The sequence below is a fragment of the Lactuca sativa genome, chromosome 4 (genome assembly GCF_002870075.4).
Source record: "Lactuca sativa cultivar Salinas chromosome 4, Lsat_Salinas_v11, whole genome shotgun sequence".
Lineage (NCBI taxonomy): Eukaryota > Viridiplantae > Streptophyta > Magnoliopsida > Asterales > Asteraceae > Lactuca > Lactuca sativa.
Genome location: NC_056626.2, coordinates 32562517 through 32584630, shown reverse-complemented (window position 1 = coordinate 32584630; position 22114 = coordinate 32562517). Strand labels below are relative to the sequence as shown.

Genomic DNA, 22114 nt, shown 5'->3' with positions numbered 1-22114 from the left:
ATGGGAACAAATTTACAATCTCCTCAATTTAATCAACTATGTTTTCTAATGAGGTTCTGGAGTTCTAACATTTGAATTTCTCTTACATTCTACGTTCTCGAAACAGATCCTATCAAATATTTAACATTTTCTATGATCATCTCTATTTCAGGTATTCGGAGAATCCTCCTTAATAGACGAAATATTCCTATTATGTCAATGCCAATTGAATCAATGTTATTAGCTGTGAATTCGAACTTTTTGGTATTTTGCGTTTCTTCGGATGATATGATGGGTCAATCATTTGCTTCATTGGTTCTAACGGTGGCAGCTGCGGAATCAGCTATTAGGTTAGCCATTTTCCTTATTACTTTCCGAGTCCGAGGGACTATTGTTGTAGAATCTATTAATAGCATTCAAGGTTAAACATGAATCCTAGAGAGTTAGCAAAATATGAAGTTCTCTTTTCGTTCTCTTCTTTCTTTTTTATTTTGACTTGGTTGGCAGAGTCAGGGCCTTTCTCGATGGGCGAGCGCATCCGATTCTAAAGTCCTTTCTTAAACCACTTCCCGTTCAGTTGATGAAAGATAGAGAGAAGGCTTTATAAATGAGATTGAGTTCCACGAATATGCAGGCTAGAAAGATGCTACTTGCTGCTATTCTATCAATTTGTGCACCAAGTTCGAAGAAGATCTCAATCTATAATGAAGAAATGATAGTAGCTTGTTGTTTTATAGAATTTATCATATTCAGTCGGAAGAGTTTAGGTAAGACTTTCAAACAGACTCTCGACGGGAGAATCCAGGCTATTCAGGAAGAATCACAGAAATTCCTCAATCCTAACGAAGTAGTTCCTCCGGAATCCAATGAACAACAACGATTACTTAGGATCAGCTTGCGAATTTGTGGCACCGTAGTAGAATCATTACCAATGGCACACAGTGGGCCTAAGTGCGAAAAGACAGTGCAAGCTTTGTTATGTTGAAACCTAAATGTTAAGTCAACAACACTTCCAAATGCCACTTCTTCCCGTCGCATCCGTCTTCAGGATGATCTAGTCACAGGTTTTCACTTCTCAGTGAATGAAAGATTTGTCCCCGGGTCTACATTGAAAGCTTCTATAGTAGAACTCATTCGGGAGGGTTTGGTGGTCTTAAGAATGGTTCGGGTGGGGGCTGAATAAAGAAGACGAATAGAATAGAATTCATGTTCATGCTAAGAGAAGAGCGGATCCAATACCAAGACGACTTCTTTCCCAAGAAGTGCAACAAGGACTTTAGGAATTTGGGGATTTCATGCCTCACGAGTGAGTTACCAAGTGCCCCTAGGAGGACCAGTCTACCACAAGATCAAGTTGGAGCCTGGAGCCAAACCCCCTTAACTTACATAGAGTGGGGCTGGGTTTAGTAGATGGCCCCCCAACTAGCATCTATTAGTTAAGGGGCTTGGTTGAACTCAGGAAAGAATTGAAGGAATTCATTTTATCCTATTTATATTCCAGCCTCCAAGGCTCTTTTTCCCTATCTTGTCGGGGAAAAGGTTGGGGAGCCCTTGTTTTATTCCAGAAAGGGAGCCTTGGGCATTGATTATCGGGTGCTCAACAAAGTAACCTAACCATCAAGAACAAGTATCCACTTTGATTGCAAATGCATATGCTTTCCTGTTAGCATCTTTTGTCTAAACTGGAATCTGTGGTGAAAGATCAAAAGATTTTCAGGTATCATCCTTTCTTCACTCACCCATTATAGACAAGACTGGGAAAGATTGGTCGTCTAAGGAAGGAATACCAAGTATTGATTTTAGAGCTCCCGTCTTATTCAATTTTTTTAGATGAATTTTACCAAGCTTTCGAAGAACAGTTTATAAAAATGCCACATGCTCGTTATGATTATGAAATTAGCGTTCCTCTTGGGATTGTAAAATGGAAGGAGTTTCATGTACCCAAATGGGAGGAGTTATTGAATGGACTAGGTCTTGTTGGAAAGTTTATGTGTTTAGTCCCAAGGGGCGACCCAGTTACTTGTATTGGGGCTTTCATATCTGTGGACGATAATGGCTTTATTCAGATTATTGAAACCGGTTCTTTGCAATAGTTGTTTTTGATAAGGGCTTAGTTACATTTTTTTGTTCAAATATGCATATCTTTATAACTACTTTTCGACCCAACACCTTACCTTAATCACCGGAAAACCATTTTTTTTTACTTCAAGCTCAGTGGTAGAGCGGTCGGCTGGTAACTGACTAGTTGGGCGTGGGTTCGAATCCTACTTGAAAAGCTTCCCTGGACTTTTTTGACTCTCTGCTTACTCCAACCATAAGTAAACTCGTAGAATGGGATTTCATCCAATGACTCCTAATTGCGAGAAGAGAATTTCCCTCCTAAGTTATCGAAAAAGAGGAGGCCTAGCTATGATATGAAAAGGCTCCACAGATGACTAGGGCTTAGGGCAAAAGAAAAGGAAGATCGTCTTGACTCTCTTAACTATGGTAAAATAGTTAGAATGTAAACGAAACACATGCTTCACTCTCGCTTTCAGTATTTTGACAAGAGGGGATCTGCCGAGTTGATTGAGTTGTCCTCTCAAAAGAAGAGACTGGATAGAGATCTCTTTATCAAAATCTTTGGAACAAATGGTTGCCCTTGAAAATGGGTGTTTTTTGTGGAAACTAAGACTAATTAAAAATGCCATTGCTACTGATAGCAGTTTTCCCAGGTTTGGAATGAATTTTGCCTCCAAATGTGTTTATTGTTCCTCTCCTTGCATAGAAAGAGTGGATCACCTCTCTCAAAGTGATATTCCTAGGATAATGGGGTCTCATTTCTCTCCCAGTCTCAATGTGGATTTCTTTTATAAAGCTCCTCTCTTCACCATCTTTTGGCTTCCTGGTTTAATGGTGCCAAATCAAAATCATAGTATGGCTTTCTTAGGATCATGCTAGTGAGTTGTGCTTGCTGGGAAATGAAATTTTTCTTTATCGAAATTATCTCATGTCTTTAGGGGGGACAACAAAGTTGCAGATTGTTTGGCTGCTTATGGTCATACTCATTCAGACTCCATTTTATTTAATAGCTTAGGGTCTCTTCCTTTTGATTCTAAAAAGCTTGTTCACAGCAAAGGCATGTTCTTTCTAGAGCTCCCTAGCTTGTTTTGATGTTCATGGGTAAGGACTTTATGTCCCCCCCTTGTCTTTTCTTTTTTTGCAATAAATAGCGAAAGCGAGATGATAGTTCTCTGTTGTGTGAGAGAAGAGATAGAGCACGATATTCTCACGGGCCGAAGTGCAAAGCCCGGTAGCTATCCGTAGTTCAGAAGGAAGCCCCCTATGGTCCAAATCAAGTTGCTACTTTCCCTCTGCGCTTATAAGTAGATAAGCTCAGAATTTTCTTGCTCTGAGACATCTTGAAAAGGGAAATCCAATATCAAAATGGAAATGTTTGAAATTGCTCCTTGACCCAAGAAAGGAACAAACAGGATTCGGAGCTTGCTGACCCTTATACACAGATGGGGGTATAGAGAAAATGGTTATTCCTACATCACAACCTAAAAATCTTGACCCAATAATTACGGGTATCCTTGAGGAGGGTTGGAAGTACCTTCCTACAAACAGAGTGGAGTGATAAAGGCGAATTAGCCGGTTTACCCAAATAGGAACAAAAGCATAAAATTGCTTGATGGTTCTTGGATTATGAGAATTGATTATGTTGATGGTCTATCTACAATCATCCCCTATGCCCCAATTCGATCTGATTCATGGCAGGAGCAGGCCATGTATTATCTCAGCAGGGTCTTCCCTAAGAAGAATTATTCGCCGATCGAGAAGATGTGCTTATCGCTCTACTTTGCAGCAACCAAGCTCCGACACTACTTCCTTTCCACAACAGTGTTGGTAATTGCTCGAACGGACCTGATTAAGTATATGCTGACCAGACCCGTGTTAAAGGGGAGAATTGGGAAGTGGATCCTAGGGCTATCCGAGTTCACTTTTTGATTCGTTCCTATGAAGGCGGTCAAAGGACAGGCATTTGCAGATAGGTCTGGCAATGGATCGGGTTTTGACACTGATTCGATCCAAACCCTTAACAATTATATGGGTTTGGAGCATAGTTTTTGATTCGTTTACCCATTAACGACCCGTACCCGCTAACCCTTTTATTAAAAGGGTCGGGTATGGATCATCATCGATCCGCTCCGTTTATAACCCGCCCCATATAAATTTTAAAAATATAAATTTATATTTTATATTACCTAAAGTTTACATTAAACTTCAATCAGAAGTCCAAAGAGAAAAGACCAAAGACTAAATTGTTTTTACATTGGATTCGAGAACTCAACTTCTAGACTTTCAGTCTTCTCCCAACAGTCATGATTTCAATTCATTTATATTTCATCATGTAATCATCAATTTCATTTATAAATCAATAAGGTCGTTTATCAACGGAAAAAAAGTTTGTAATTGCTATTCTCTATCAATGCAATCGACGATCAAAAACCAATTGGAAGTAACTAAAATAATGATTTTAATTAGAATAGAAAGTCCTCGAGTACATAATGTGTTTTCTAAATCAAAACTTAGTTTTATTTAATAAATGTGATTTTATGATTTAAATAAAATGTGTTTGATTATTAAAAAAACCTACGGGTTACGGGGCGGGTTTGGATATTTGCTGATTCGGTGGATAAGGGTATGGGTTTGATTATTCAAAACCCTGCGGGTTACGGAGCGGGTTTGGATCGGATTTTGAAATTTGTTAAAAGGGTTTGGATCAAGGTCGATTCGCTCCAAACCCGCCCCATTGCCAGGTCTATTTGCAGACTTCTTGGCAGATCATGCCATGAATGTTTTCGAACCAGTGGAGCTCGATGAAGAAGTCCTCGCCTTTGCAGAGGTGGACTCTCTACTTCGATGGATCTAGCACTTTGGGGGCTGTAGGGGCCAGAGTGGTATTAATATCACCTTCAGGCCAGGCCCCACAAGCTGCTTAAAGATTGAAGTTTCAAACCTGGCGGTATCACCGTTTAGGAAAAACTACTTTCGTGCGGTCTCTTTCTTTTTCGGATGAAGGTGAGTGGCAAAGTCTGGTTCAACTAAGGAGTAGGTCGTCCTATCTGATAGAGCGGGTAATGCTCAAATTATTTTTTTCGTATTTGGGGTTGACACCGAGAAAGACGAAAGACGGGAGAGCACGCACAGACATCCTCGGGAAAACACTAATGAACTACGCCATCCCTGACACTTATGCGGTGAGATACCAACCATCCGATATCGCCCACAAAGCTAAGAGGCCACTGGCACTGAATAATACCCATAAAGAACGCTAACCGCCACCGGCATCTGATGCCATCCAATAAGGGAGAACTCTAACAATTTTAGCAAAAAGCCCGATTCGAATCATTATGCTCGATAAAAGGAAAAAGGGAAGCTCAAATAGAAAATACACTACTGCTAGTGAGATAGCGATCCAGGCAAGCGCCAAAGAAAGAAGGGGGCATAAGCAAGCGCAAGAATCAAAGCAGGGCAGGATCGAAGAGCTTAGACAGCAAGCAAGCAAGAAGGAATCCGTCAAAGGCACTGAGGCAAGGTCTTTCCGACGCGCACTAAGACAACCACTCATGTCTACTTCTAATGCGCACGAACCAGAGCTCTCTCCCGGGAACCCCTTCCCTAGTAAAGAGGTACTGACCATCGGTTCTATCGTGCCCCAGTTAACGAGACCCTCAGATAGACTAAGGATCTTAGGTGAGACCTAGAGTGCAGTGAACTAAATGCCAAAGAAATCGGAAGAAAACTTCCACATCTGAGATTCCATGTGTGACTTACTCAATTGAGAAATGCCCCTCTTGTACGCTAACGTTCTAGGATGGCAGGGTTGGTAAAACTCTCCTTGATAAATAGAGTATGGAGTGCTCGGGTGGGGCATCAACCACTGGTTGTGGGCCTGTCGAGATGCTTCCTTGCAGAACCCGACTGTAACTCAATAGAATGAGTAAGAAACCTTGTAAAGGCGAGCAGGAGAATATAGATCAGTATGTCTTGTCTTAGACTAGCCCTACTCCATCTTGGCTATCTTGAGCTTATGAATAAGCTTTTCATTTTCTGCTTACTACTAGGGCTTCCAAATTACTACGCCGGGTCTCATAGACCCTGTGACCTTCACTTCACAGCCAAATTAATGAACTTGAAAAGCGCACTTCTATAAAAAAAACTTCCAGAGAGAAGCAAACGAGGTCTTCGTCCACCGCGACCATCCTCCAGGAGTGCGAGACAACCGGACCGCTAAACAGTTCCTCGAGGGGGAAATATCAGCTCGAACAACTCATCGGGGGGCAATATCAGCTCCCGGGTCTTAAGTTTGGCTCGAAGGAGTCTCACCAAACGCCCATGAGCTTCTGGACTGAGTGGTCGTCCCTTACCTAACCAGAAATCAAGCGGGTAAGAAGGAGAGATCAATTTTAGCCCCATAACCACAAGATGGGAATACCGCCTCGGGCGCCTATGGTCTAGCCTTGCAAGAATACGATATCCAGCTCCACCCAGCCTATAAAGCAAACGGAAATCACGCACCGAATAACGATGAGCAACAGACTAGCTGAAAACCTTTCAGTTTTCATACCCCGTCTTTGAGAGACTGTAACTCAATGAATATGTAACCTAAAAAGGTGAAACTGTAGCCTAAAATGAAGACATTAAATTACATGTTGGAAACAATATCATGTCAACGTAACTTCAAACGAGTAAGCTATGGCATCTTAAAAAATTTCACAGATTACACAATATCACAGAAAAATTGAAAATTAGTGTCCAAAACCGGAACCGGTGTATCGAACTGTAAAAAACAAGAACCGGAAAAATGTAAAACCAAGAATTGATAACCGGTCCGACAAATAGTATCGGTCCGGTCCAACGGTGCCATGCTCATCCATGAGGTGTGGTTAATTTGTTGGGTATTTAGAAACATATACTTCACAAATAAATTGAACTACAAACTGTGAAAAAACATCCGATAATTATAAGAGAAAAAAATCGAACTTTGACAAATTTGTTCTAATAAATAAAGATATTGTTTTGTCACATATCACATTATCATTCATTTTACCACATGTCATTTTGTGGTTATTTTAAATTAATTTTTATTCCACGTGTCATTTTATGATTTTTCCTTTTTCTAAAATTCCACATAATATTTAAATTTAATAATAAATGCATATCAATTTCATTGATAAACTTTCTTTCTAATTTCAAAATTACTAAATTAAAGCATCATTAGTTTCCTTTGTTTATTTGTCTAAATTATTTGTTTAAATTTAAAAGAGAAAAAAAACACTTTAATTTTAATAATTCAATATTTTTCTCACTTTTCTTATAAATTCAAACTTCTCAAATGTTTAGAATTTCATATTTATTTATTTTTTTTCAAATAAACTCATATAATACATGAGTCTTAAATCTAGTGATTAGTATATTTCATGAGATGCTAAGCTAACAAATAGTGGGTCTCTTGGTGGATATTTTCCATGAAGGTTATCCAAAAGTAAGAGGGTTAAGAAGTGATGCACTAAATTACACCCGATCTTTTCTTAAGATTTTAATATTTTTCTTATAACTGATGCGACGATACGATAAAAGAGAACAAAAATTATTTATTTTCTCATGATTATATTTTTATTTTCGTAAGAGTTAGAGCCAACAATATCTACAAGTCATCATATATTGGTTACAAAGTTCGCCGATTTTTTTTCTCTCTTTGATCATTTAAGGGAATATATGACGCAACAAAAGTCGTTGTCTTTTAGTAGTTTCTTTGATCATTTAAGGGAATATATGACGCAACAAAAGTCGCTGTCTTTTAGTAGTTTCTCTTGAAGAATCTAATGCTTTGAAACCCGTGCACCATTGTAAGGGGATAAGCTTACATAAAGATGAAAATGTAGGACATATACTTATGAGCATATGCTTTCTTGAATTCCATTTATACCTAATCTAAGAACATCTTATAGTACTAATAAAAAGAATATGCCTGGGATGTATCATTAAATTCCTAGAGGGAACATAAATGATAGGTTTCTAACTGATTTCCGTGAAAGAATGCATGTGCCCTTTAAAACTAATATGAAATTATATGTTCATATATGTCGCCCTCCGGGGTAGATGCATGAATTGATAGTAGGTGTTGCCGAATTTTTTTCGGTCCAACATAATATGAAACCGAAAAATAATTTATTACGCCTAATACAAAAAAACGATCAATTACATAAAAAGTTAAAAATATAACAACGATCTATTACAATTTAAATTTGTCATCTTCGTGTAGACATCTTTTGAAACCGCTCCATTACTTTTTCATTCTTAACTTTAGCATGTGCTTTGGTCTCAACATTGCAAAGCAACACGTCGTTCAAAAAGTCATCATCAATTTTGTTGCGCAAGTCGGTCTTCAAGAGCTTCATCTACGAAAAACATCTTTCTACACTTGCGGTTGCTACGGGTAATATCAAAGACAACTTTAAAAGCTTATAAACCAAAGGATAAGACCGATGTTTCCCCGTACCAACCATCAAACGAGAAAGGTCGGACATTCATTTCAAACTAGTGAAGCGCTCATCTTTGATGCAAGAGTGATAAAATATCTCAAGTTTTCATTGAAGGTCTATCATATCCGAATCATCAAAGTCATTCTTGTACAACTTAGCCAACTTCAACAACTTTGATTTGTCAAATTATGCAAATGAATCACAAGGGCTCAAAGCACCAATGTATTATAGTAACTGGGTGGTTGTTTCACTAAATCGATCCTGATATTTTGTAAGTTGCATATCCACCACAGTGTTGAAGATTTCAACCTCAAAATGAAATCTATTAGTCATTGTAGTCTTACGATTTCTCACACCAACATACAACTCTTCCATTCCAAAGTATCAATATTGTGTGTTTGACAAAAAAAGGATACCTTTGGCAAACCCATGTTTCTAAAAGATTACAATGCCTCCATTGTACCTCTAGCCATTGAAGCGACTTCTAAAATGTCTAGATCTTTTCTTTTAAGTTGCTTTGACAAAGACCTATATTTTCCGAGTTAACTGACTCGTCATGACCACGAAACGGTAAACCGGTTTTCAATAAAAGCCTAACAAGAATAATAGAAACACGTAATCGAGCATTATATTTATGGTCCTCCACTTCAGTTTGCCTCCACAAGACTACATTAATAGCTTATTTTTTTTCTCTCGTTAAAAATTCACACCTTTCTCTTGCTTTGTTGTGAAAACTATCAATACCATCCACATGAGTCCGAAATGCATATTTTTTATATTCCAAGTATCAAAACCTTGGGAAACAAATGCATTTCTCTCTCTCCTCTTTGATTCATGAGATCTCCCCACACATAACAATACAAACAATATTCTCTATTCTTTTTCACACTATATTCCAACCTATCAAAATCATCAAAACCTTTGAAAACTTATGTAACCTTATTTGACAAGGTCCTTGAAGCAAATACGCTCTTCTTACATCGTCTCTTACATTTGATTTGTAACTTGTAATCTTTATCCTATCTGTCGGGTCCTTTGGAAGATCTTTCAAATCAACATATCATTAGGTTCATTAGAGCATGGTGTTTGTATAGTTGCATTAAAACCTAAAGGGATTGATTGATTGGTGATTGGTGTTTGTGGAGTTGCATTGGAATTAGAAACCGAAGGGATTGAGTGATTGGAGATGGTGTTTGGGAACATCCTTCACTAATTTCAATAGGATTTGGTCTTGGTCTTTTGGTTAAAAAACCACCAAGGGTATCCTACCATTCAACACTAAGCTAAATAACTACTAATTTCATAAAATCATCCAATAACTTCAATAAAAAAATAGAAATTACACTAAATTAAACAATAATTTCTATAAAACATTACAATTAGACCAAGTCAATTATCAAACATAGCAATTTCGGAAAACCTAAACAAATTGGTAAATTTCAAAACATCAATAATACTTACTTGCTTCATTCTTAGGTTAGGGCTTTGATTTTTGCTTGGAGTCAAATTGAAGAATGCAACTGGGATTCGATTTTTGATACTTAGGCCAGCAGAAGATGAAAAGGATCGAAGGAAACAACGATGGAAACAGCAAGAAGCTGGAAGCAACGAAGTCGACAGAAAAAGTGAATGAGCAATGTGATGAGCGAACATTGATTGGATCCAAATCCAGTTATCCAATAATCCAAAACCATTGGGATTTTTTGGACTAAAATCACTACAAGAAAAAGTCGAAATAACTACGGAAATATTTCGTAGCTAGAACATGATATTCCGTAGTTAAAATCGATTAGCGACGGAATTAGTTACGGATCCATTCTGTAGTCAAATTCTTCGTTAGTAAAGTTTCGTTACAGAATCCGTATCCCCTTCGCAACGGAATTTACAACAGATTTATTTTGTAGAAAAGTTGCTATGGACTACATCCGTAGCAACATCGTAGCAAATTAACTACAATTTATTTACGTAGCAAGTCCGTAGTGAATTAACTACGCCCCGATGCGTAGTAAATCTGTCGCAAATTAACTACAAACTAAGTTTGTAGCTAGTTTCTGTAGCAAATTTACTATGGTTAATGGCGTAGCTAGTACTCTGTAGTAAATTTACTATGACCTAATTCTATAGCAAATATTCCATAGTAAATTCACTACAATCTACTTCCGTAGCAAATATTCCATATTAAATTCACTACAATCTACTTCCGTAGCAAATGTCTTGTAGAAAATTTACTACAATACCCTTATGTTACAAATGTTTCATAGTAAATTTACCACGGTTTACTTCTGTTGCAAAAAAGATATGACGAAATAGATTACATAGCAAAATCCAAAGCAATTCAACTACATAATAACTTTGTGAAAATATCCGTAGAAACTCCATAAAAATAATAATAGTAAAAATTGATGACATAATTAATTATGTAGCAAAATACATATAAAAGTGACAAAAAATTCCCAAAGCATATTCATAATAAAATCAACATTATGAAAATGCAATAAACAAAAAAAGTTACATAAATTCTTAATAAAAAATAGTTTATCATGGAATTAACTTTTGTTTTGTCCAAAACACCAATAAAACTAATCTAATATCAAACTCAACCGATCGAACCTGCCGATCTGGTCCGGTTTTCAAAACATGGATTATGCCCCTACAACACGTTATATATAAACACACCTGCATAAACAATCGGGTTTGGTAGACTTAAAATTAGAAGAATTGAAAATAAACCGAGCAAACAGTCATGATTCATAAATTATTAATAATTAATAATTTATATTTTATAAATCTTATCCTTTTTTGTCACTTTTACACAAGACATGATTTAATCAAACAAGTTATTGTATATGGGTAATTATCCTCCAACAACAGAATATGTGAATTATGTTGATAGATCGCATGTTGTCACACCCCCGAACCAGACGACGGAAACGTCCGAGGGCTGTTGTGACTTAATTGAATACCATCACAATAAATATACATGAATCATAACATCATTCGTCACCATGCATTGAAATATTACAACCATCAGTGTTTACATTCAGTACATTGCTTTTACACATTACAATTCCAAAACATAAACTGTTCGATATTAATTAAACAAAACATCATGATATCACTGGGTACATTTTCTTCGATTTACCTGTTACCTGAGAATACAAGTATTTTGGAAAAGCGTCAACATATGAAATGTTGGTGAGTTCATAAGTAATGTTTGAAAAGTAATGATGTGTATCATTTTGAAAACCACCAGAAAATCCGATATTTTCTGAAAAGATTACTGTAAGTAAGAAAAAGTGTGAAGATCCGTAAGTATGCTTGTTTATTTCTATAAGTATGAATAATTGTTAGACTTGGTATGTATCACATAGGTGTAAGTGTTGAAATCCCTAGGAAAACCCGATGTTTTTCTAATACTTTAAATTACGCGTTTTATATATTGTTATGTCGTTGCGACGTGTGTATTCGATAATTCCAGGTGGCATTGGATTAATTATGGGTCGTGAGTTGTTATAATCACACATTAATGAAAATGACTAGGTTACAACTATACAAACGATCCCTTAGGCTTTGTCCGTACTACCCACTTAATCCAACCACCCTGACTTCTCATAGCCCCGCAACCTAGTAGAAAAGAGGGTGCGAAGCCCCCGTTATTTCCATGAGTCGTTCAAGGCTATCGTGAATGCGAAAGGCCCTTGGCCCGACTCGCATTTGACTTCACTAGCAGTACCAAAGGACCCTTGGGGCCCAACAGCACAAAAGCTATTAAAAGTCCTTTTACACGGAGTTAGGTCGTATAAGACCCAACAACATGTAAGCGCGTTTCCTTCGGGCCTAAAGATCATGTCATTGGGCTAGCTAGGCCCAACAAGCACGATTTGAAACTTTCGGGCCCAAAGATGGTGTATCGACGTCTGGTGAATTCCCACGTGTGTATTGACTTCCCGTAAATTTCCGCGTGTGTATTGAAGTATCATCGTTTATTGATTTTTGATTCGTTATTGATTCGAGACCGAATCAATTCGTTTGGTAACGATTTTTGGTGTTGAAGGTGTATTACGTTTCGCCGGTAGTCATTGTACTCGTATTTTATCTTAAAGGATGTATTGTTTTAAACATTAGAATTTTTCTTTTTGGAGCCCCTTCTTGGATAAATTTACACTTTTAACCCTTCATATAAAAGAATTTCCATTTTAGTCCTTAAACCATTTTTCTTGACACTTTAGTATCAAAATTTGTTGAAAAGATATTTTTCAGCCCAAATTTACTTGAAAAACAGTTTTAGTCCCTCAGAATGAAAATTTCTCGGTTGAAACCTCTATTTTCGCAATTTTTACAATTTTGACCCAATATGGAAATTTTTTGCATCTTTGGTCCCTTTTAAATTTGAAAATCATTTTTAACCCTTGAAATGAACTTGGTACACTAGTAGTCCCCTGTTTTACAGAAATGTGCAGTTTCAGCCCCTCCAAATTAAAAATCTCGCAATTTGGGCTTTATTGGGCCGAAAAGTCCATTTTTGGCCCATTATGTTTAAAAATCCACATTTTAACCCTTCAAAAGAGTAAATTTTCAGAAAATACATTTTTGAAACTGTTTTGACTCATCTCAACCTTCAGAATTTGTATTTTGTCGTTTTGGGCCCTTTAGTTTTGTATTTTTAGCATTTTGAGCCCAAAAATGGGTTTTAAGCCCAAAGATGTTCATATTAACCAACTTGGTTATTTTTCTAGAATTGATTTGTGTGAAATAATATAAGTTATACTTATTTCATTCAACATATTGTAGATCTCGGTTTCTAAGTTCTTTTTGACTAGTACCAACACCACAATCACATACAAACATATATATAAGCATAGAAATCACACAAAGCATACATATACTCATAGATCTACACATTTGCTTGTATTCTCCCTCATAAAACTTATAAAAACCGAAAAATAGGGGGTATGAAGCTCACCTTGAGTTGTGGTTTTGATTTGAAGAAGAAAAGGAAGAAAGTGAGGTGATTTTCGGCCCTAGCAACACCTTGATGAAGATCTCGAATTTGAGGTGATTCTAAGATGCAAGATCATGATTTCATATGAGTTAAGAAGAGATTTTTGTATAGAACAAGGAGTCTAGAGTGTGGATTCAAGCATCAACTTACCTAGATGATGATTTTTGTGAAGAATCCTCCTTGCAAAGTCCTTGAATCTCGAAAATATGGAGGAGGTATGGGAGAGTTTTCTTGAGAGAAAAGTGAGTGAAATGTGTGTGTGTGTGCTTGAACTCGGCCGAGAGCAAGAGAGAGGGAGAAAAGGAAGTGCTTGCATGGGAAGATGAGATTGCATGGATGTTTGAAGTGCAAAAGCCTAGATATCCTTCATACAATAATGAGGTGGCAAGCAAAGTCAACCCCCTTTCCTCTTGGGTTTATGGTTTGGGCCGAGAGATAGGGAAGAGAGATGGGGTTTTGGGCCTTTTATGTTTAAGTCCATAATATGGAGTCCAAGTTAATAGTTTTTTTGTCCTATTGGCCGTTTTAGAGAAATTTACGGCCCAAATAAATATGAATATGATTCTTATGGCCCTTTAGGGCTAATTAGGTTAGTTATGCCCCAATGAGGTCCATTAAGGTGTCTTATTTCATTCTAGGCCCAATATGGCCCAAAATGTTAAAATGAATGAGAGTAGGTCCAATTAGAGCCCATTTAAGAGTTCTAAGCCCAAGGTAGCCAAATTGGAAGCTTATTGGTCCTTTGGGCCCAATAAAGAAGTCCTAGTCCAAAATGGACTTAAACAAGAACTCCTAGGGTTTCCAATTGTTTAACGACTATTTGTAGTGCTTGTATGGTGTATTTGATTGCAATTTTGTTGTCATAAAGTAAGCATCATACATGCTCTTATGTTTTTGGATTCATAATTTGACTTAAGTGTTGTAGTTACAAGGCACAAAAATTCCTGATTGTGACACATGTGAACGTAGTTGATGTTTTCAAACATATGCAACTGGATGTTTATATTTTATTTTATGTATATTTTTTTACTTGACTTGATATTGATATTTTATTTTCACCATAACCGAAGTTTTCACCAAAAGGACTGTTGGACTGAAAGAAAAACTAAAGACTTAAATACCCCTAATAGGAAAAAGTAACACAAGGAAAATGAAAGTACGGTAGTATAACAAAGAAATCAATACCACTATCCAAACGCCCTTAAGAATAAAAAGAAGACAATTATCATGGATCTACAACCGTTCCAATGTCTAAAGCAACTAAAACCAGAAAAATAATCTATAAAGCTTTAAAAAAAAATCGATATTGATGTATTAATCATCGTCAACATCATATGAAATATCATTTCCATCATCTTCTTCTTCGTTTGTTGATGTACTATAATCAAACTCACCCTCAATTTCATCGTTATTTTCATCATCAGAACCATTACTTGAGATGTTGCCATACTCGACTATTTCATCAAGTGAACTTGTGGATGGTTCTTCTGTAGGGATAATGATTTCATTTGCTTCAATTTCATCTTCTTGAAATGCATCATCGAATTTTTTATTATCAGTATTTTGTACATCAATCCATCCACACGGTTTAACTTTACATACAACTAACCAATCACACATGTTTTGCTTCATGCTGGGGTATGGAATGTAACAAACTTTAGTAGCTTGCATAGCTAAAACAAATGGCTCGAACTTCCTGAACTTTCTTTGTTTGTTTATGTCAACCAATTTATATTGGTTATGCACCTTGAATCCAACATTAGGAGTTGGATCATACCATTCACAATTAAACAAGATTGTGCTTTTGATTGGCAAACCAGGATATTCAACTTCTAATATTTCCAACAACCTTCCATAGTAATCACAAGAGTCGCTACTTATACATACTCCGCTATTCATTGTCACTTTGTTAGCACCATGTGATTCTGTATGAAATTTATAACCATTCACAAAGTAGACGTTATATAATTTCACTGTCCTTAATGGCCTTCTTGAAAGATCATGTATATACTTGTTCTTTATTTGATTTTGACGTGCATATATTACATAAAGGGAACCACATAAGAAATCTACCAATAATAATAATAATAATAATAATAATAATAATAATAATAATAATAATAATAATAATAATAATAATAATAATATCTTAAGCACTAACATAATTCTCAAACCATGAAGCAAAGTGTCACACCCCAAAACCAGAACGGCAGAAACGTTCTAGGGTGGATGACGTCATGTCAATTATCACAACATATGCAGTACAGTAATCGAAGTACAACAACCATTGCATTAATAGTAATAATTTTACATTGCATAGAAACATCAAAGTAATACAAAACCTAATATAGATGCAGCTTGGTTCTAGGCTGGCTTCACAAAAGCTCCCGGGATGTACCTGTCTATTGCTGACCTAAGAATATAAGTTATTTTGAAGCGAGTATCAGCATTTTTATAAATGCTGGTGAGTTCATAAGTATTTAGTGTCATTTATGTAAGTAAACATTTTATTCAAAATAACTTTAAGATAAGTAGTAGTTTAGAATCTACAGTGTATAAGTGTCCTTACTAGAAAATCCTATATTTTCTAAATAAAAGCAGTCTTCTACCAAGACTCGACAGAGTTATGTTTTTAAAGAGTAAATTTCCCTGAAATACTATCATTACCAAAATACGGTATTTGATTTTAAAGAAAGTAGGAGTATATCACGAGTAAAAAACATTAGGGAAAATAACATATGCCTCAGCAGAGAAATACTGCTGACTAAGACAAAAGAGGTCATAGACTCCAGGAGAGTATCAAATGAATAATACGCCTGGCTCAGTCTAACAAAAGGGAACACAGACCCCAGACGGTATCAAATGTACGATACGGCTAGCAAGTTCTAAAACAAAGAAGCACTGACCCCATACAGTATCAAATGAAAGATACAGCTAGCAAGGTCTAAAACAGTGAAACACAGACCCCAGACAGTATCAAATGAACGATACAACTAGCAAGATCTAAAACAAAAGGGGAAATCCTAAGTGGGTTGTTTCAAGAATACAGTGTTAAATTCTCGTTACCTTAAGGCCATGAATTATAAGGTAAACATGGAGATACTCGTAACCATACTGATTGACACTAGAGTACTTGATGCCCTGCAAGTGTCAGAATAAATATGACATTTGTCAGCCTTGGCTTGGTAGGCCGTGGACTGTAGCTAGCAGTCAGGGTGCGGGAGTGTCAGTCCCCTATAGATCTATACACACAATGCCCGCTCTCCCTACAGGAGACTCTGGTTACCAACTCGACGACGGGGAGATCCGTGTCTTGAAGATGCATCTCGTATTCTGAGTACTAATAGAGGCGCTTGAGAAATGATAAGGACTCGCGTATGAACTGACTCGTGTGGAATTCTCGTACTAGAAAGAGTGAATAGAACCTCCTAACTATTCCTATAATAGTTACTAGTCTCTCTGATCTATGAGTGATGAATGGAAGGATGCCCTTGCTACCCAAGGGAAATGAGCTGGCCGATGTAAATCTTTATGTCTATACGTGTATACATGATATATAATTAATGATTAAACGACCTCCGGATGGATATTCGATCCCACCAGACCACATCCAAACGAGGAAAAGGAAATAGGGCGAACTAGCCTTCCTAAGTCCATCAAACATTATTTATATAACCATACAAGTACATGGATGCATTTAATGACGTAGAAGCGTTTAACGAAGTAGTAGCATTAACGAAGTAGAAGCATTTAACGAGGTAGAAGTATAGAAGCATAGAAGAAAACTTTGACGAAAACTTTGGAAACCTTTACACTTAAGAAAATTTGACTTGTTATCCTTTTGTAAAAAAAGCTTGAAGATCTTTGGAAATCCTTTGAGAACCTTTCATAAACACGTTTGAATGAAATTTTGATAAAACAATATAAGTAAAGAAAACCTTTGTTTAAAATACTATTGTATCTGGTTTTGAAGTAAAACATACAGCGTGAGAGACAATTTGAGAAAAGGTGTACACAAGTAAAAACGTTTTGGAAAACCCTTTATAGTGTCATACTTAGTAAAACAACTGACAGTGTAATAAATCCTTGTGCATGCGGGTAATCAATCGCATATGATTGATATGATAACTGGAATGTTTTAACTTGTATTGCCCCCATAAAAGCATGTAAAAATATTTAAAAGGTCAATCCAGGGGTATGAACTCACCTGTTGTAAGTGGATTGGGTGAAGGTGTCGGTTGGGTGCTTGGTGTCAAATAAAGACTTGAGCACACTTAGTGACCTATTAACATATGATGACATATGTTTACATACAATTAGTAAATATAATAGTAATTAAACACGTATACGCATCCTAAAGTGCGGAAAACACTTTGGTTAAGTGCTAGGAGTGTCCCGGGTAACATCTAAGGGAGTGTATGGCTTAAATAAGGAGTGTACTCTTCAAGAGTAAACTCTTTATAGAGTTCACGGCCCTAAGACCATACCCCCATGAGTTTACGATCATAAACTCATGGTTGGTGTGTTCTTGGATGCTAAAAGGTCTTATATCACTTGTGGAATTATGATATGCTCAAATTTAGGGCTTATGAAGGGTTTAAGGCCTCAAATGTACCATTTTAGGGAGTTTACGGCCCTAAAAAAGGAGTTTATGGCCGTAAGCTCCTATATGCTCATTCCTTTTGTGTTTTGAGGTCTTAAATGGTAGGAAATAAAGTTCTATGCATTTTTCCAAGTCAAATGAAGAAGTTAGGGCATCATTTGGGCACTCTTTGGGAGTTTACGGCCCATGGACCAATCCTAGGGGGGTTTACGGTTGTAAACTCATAATTCCATGGTTTCTTTAATGTTTAAAGCCCCTACTTCACTTTTGGTTGATTCTAGACATTTTTCCAGGCCATAGGGGGTGTTTGAGGGCAATTCTAACACCTTATAGGTGTTCACGGCCCTTGAAGAGGGGTTTATGGTCCAAGAGTATTCTTGGGCTGTAAACTCATGTTTACTTTCCAAAATTCAAGGTTTTAGTGTTCTAAGCTCGAAGGTGTAAGTCCACAAGTCATATCTAATCCCTAGGGGTAATTTAGAGGGGTTTTGGGGCTTAAAAACCCCACTTAAGGGTGTTCACGGTCCAAGAGTGTTCTTGGGCCGTAAACACATAATCTTGCCCCTATTTGATGTCTTAAACACGAATTTGCATGTTAACTAAGCTATACAACAAGTTAGGATAGATTACTTACTAGTTTGGGGCTCGAAATGGGCGTTTTTGGCTCGAAAACAAGTTGTAGAGAGAGAGTGTAGAGAGAGAGTGAAAAGTCTCAAATGGACTCCACTCACCCTTATATAGGGGTTTGAGTTGGGGCTCAGTGGAAATCTACCCGATACTGATGTTAAACGGGGCTTTTGGTCGCACCCGATTAAATGGTCGTATTTTGACTTGGTTGAAACTAAAACTTTTCAAGGGATTAATGAGGGTGTTTCTAATTTGTTTTAACCCTTACTAAGTCATTATAAAAGTCCCAAATTAATTAACCAATCCAAAGGTTAACGGGCAGTTTAATAAAGCGAGGCTTATTAACGGAACGAGGGGTTAAAAATGACGGAATAAATTTCGGGTTGTCACATCATCCCCCCGTTAGAGGGAATTTCGTCCTGAAATTCAGGTTTAGGCAAGGAAATAATCATGAACAATCGGGTAGAGGTATGAGGGCACTTCCTATTCGGTTGGTCCTCGCAATCCCAAGTGAACTCTGGCATGTGCTTGGCGTTCTAACAACCTTCACTTACAGGATGCGGATTTTGATTCGTGCAGTTAGCGATTCCTACTGGTTCGTCTACGAAGTTAGGTTTCTTAATGGTTTCTACCAAGATGAGTGGGATACAAAGAGTGACGTCGGGAAAACACTTATCAAGTCGAAGAATGGGTTCGATTTGTGGTGAAACTTGTAGAATTTCCGAAAGTAGTAGTGGTCTGACGAGGGTTGGACCAATCTTTGTAAAGAATCTCGGATGGTCCTAAGCTCTCAGAAGGGTAGAGCTCTTCAGTGCTTAGAACATAGTGTATTTCTATGGCGAGATCATCACTAGCGTGATCGCCATTCCGAAGTTCCAAACGTTCTCTCTCATAATGGAAGTGTAGTCCTTCAGGTTGGTTCTTAGAAAGCTCAGGTTGTCCTTGGATTCGTGTTTCCTGTCAATTGGCTTTCAGAGGTCTTCTAGATCATCGGATGGATTGCATGTCTACGGGTATTTGTTTGATGTAGGGTAGCTATCTTAATCTTGTGCAAAATGAACCTGCACTACTGGTTCTTGAGACGTTTCTATCGGAAACTCTCAGGGTCGGGGAGATAGGGTTTCACCAGACGAGTGCTTAGAAAGTTTTTAAACTTTACATTATCGTCTAGTTAGCGTTTTCACAATATGATCCTTAACGGGAAAGGATCATGCTCCTACTTGCCTTGCTGTTTCATGAACAACAGGCTCTGCTCAGGGCTAACTCGATCCTTAGAGATTTTCCGAAGTGTTGGACTATCTCGGGAGGTGGTTCTACTATTTCTGAGTGAGATAGTATTCTTGGAACACCTATTAGCCCAGTGAATCTCTAAGACATGCCCTATTCTCTAAGGCGTTGGTTTATTTTAGTTGCAAGAAGGGCGTGCTCTTGTATAACCCATCGACTAACATCTAGACTGGTGTCAAGTCTATAATCACTTCGGGATCTGGGTTAGGCTTAACACAACCTACTTTCGCACTTTATTCACGTATTCTTGGCTGCGGAGGTTATCCTGTGGTTCATGGTATTCTAGTGTTCACTTTGGAGAATGTAGTCTATCGTTTACAGGGCAACGGTGACTTCTTCCATGTAAGTGGGCGGAGTGTCCTAGGCACTATTCGTCAGTAATGGGGTGGACGAAGTGCCTGATTAGTGTGAGCATCTTGTAACATCCGAAATCAGAAAGGTCAAGAAAGGAAAGGAAAAACCCTAAGTTAAAGAGGGTTGACTCGACGATTTTAGGGAGGAACTCGGCGAGTGGGAGCGGGATCCGGGTGTAAAGTAAGTGACCGACTCGGCGAGTCGGCAAGTGGACTTGGCGAGTCTGGTCTGGGTTGGGAAACCCTAATTCCGGCACTTGGTACCCTATTTAAGCATCTTATTCTCTTCCCTAGGGCTCATTTGCGACCCCTATAGTCCAGGACCCCAAACCCTAGCCACCAAAATCATTTTTGGAGCAAGATCTACCCTTGGTGAAGTAATTTGGAGCTTAGAAGAGAAGAGATTCATAGTGGTGCAAGAGGAGGCCTTGGATCCAGAGTTGGTGGAAATTTTTAGAGCATTTGGAGGTAATGAATCGTTATCCTTGGCTTTCTCCTTTCTAGATCCATCTTTCATGGAGTTTTAGGGTTTCTTTGAGAGTATGTGATGAGAAATTGGTGCATAAGCTAGATCTGGAATTGAAACTCCAGATCTGAGCTCTTTTTGGATCGAAAATGCAGAAAGCCATGTTAGTTGCTATGCAAAAGCCTTTCCCCATGAGTTGAGTTCCTCTCTAGCTTGGTTTTTGGTATTATGAGGCAAGAAGCACGTAAAGTTAGCAACTTTATGTTGCTAATGGACTTTAGGAACCCAGATCTATTGTTTGGAGCAAAGGAGAAGCTCTGTGACTCGAAATTATGGAAATGCACCTATGGACTCGGCGAGTCTGGGAGATGACTCGGCGAGTCAGGCTAGATATCAGACTTAAATCGCGTAGCAACTCGGCGAGTCACATGGGTGGACTCGGCGAGTTGGATGAAGATAGGCAGGAACTCGACGAGTTGGAAGAACAACTCGACGAGTCTGTTGAAGATTGCCTTGAACTCGGCGAGCCTGTTCTTGGACTCGGCGAGTCAAGTCGCGAAACCCCAAACCCTTCAAGTTAAGACTCGGATCAGTAAGTTGAGTGGGGACCCAGTGAGTCGGACAGGTCAGGACTCGGAAATCAGTAGAATCGGAGAGTCATGGTCTGACTCGGCGAGTCGAGTCGAGAAGGGAGGGGGTTTCTGAGCTTATGAACTCGGCGAGTCAGTAGGCTGACTCGGCGAGTAGGGTTAACCTGGAAGGTTTACTGTGACCAGGACTTTGACTTTGACCAGAGTTGACTTAGTTGACTTTTGGAGGACTGTCAAACTAAGTGTCATGTTGATATTGGTAGTTCGGAGAGCTAGAGGAGCAGCGGCTCAGAGGGTTGTCGGTTGGCAGCCAGAGGGTTATCAGTAGAGCTCAGCAGTTAAGGTGAGTTTCCTTTCAGTAGGAACGGGTCTAAGGCCACAATGCCGGCCCGTTTAGTTAGCAGTAGTTCCGGACTTCGGTCCGACGCAGTAGTTCAGTATGCTTGGTGTCTCTGTGATTCAAGCATGTTTATGTGTTATATGTTCCGGACTTCAGTCCGATGCAGTATGCAGTATATGTGTTTATACTAGTTGATATGTGTTTATGCTATGATATGATTAGTCAGTTCCGTACCTCGGTCTGATGCAGGGGACAAGGTCCCAGTTAGTCCGGGCTTCGGCCCGATGCAGTTTCCGGACTTCGGTCCGATGCAGGGGACAAGGTCCCAGTTAGTCC

At 38.1% G+C, this 22114-nt stretch overlaps 1 pseudogene; it reads left to right on the top strand.

Moving 5' to 3' along the window:
- The first annotated feature begins 406 nt into the window (after nucleotides 1-406).
- LOC122197601 (ATP synthase protein MI25-like) lies at nucleotides 407-1221 on the top strand (annotated as a pseudogene).
- Nucleotides 1222-22114: the final 20893 nt, after the last annotated feature.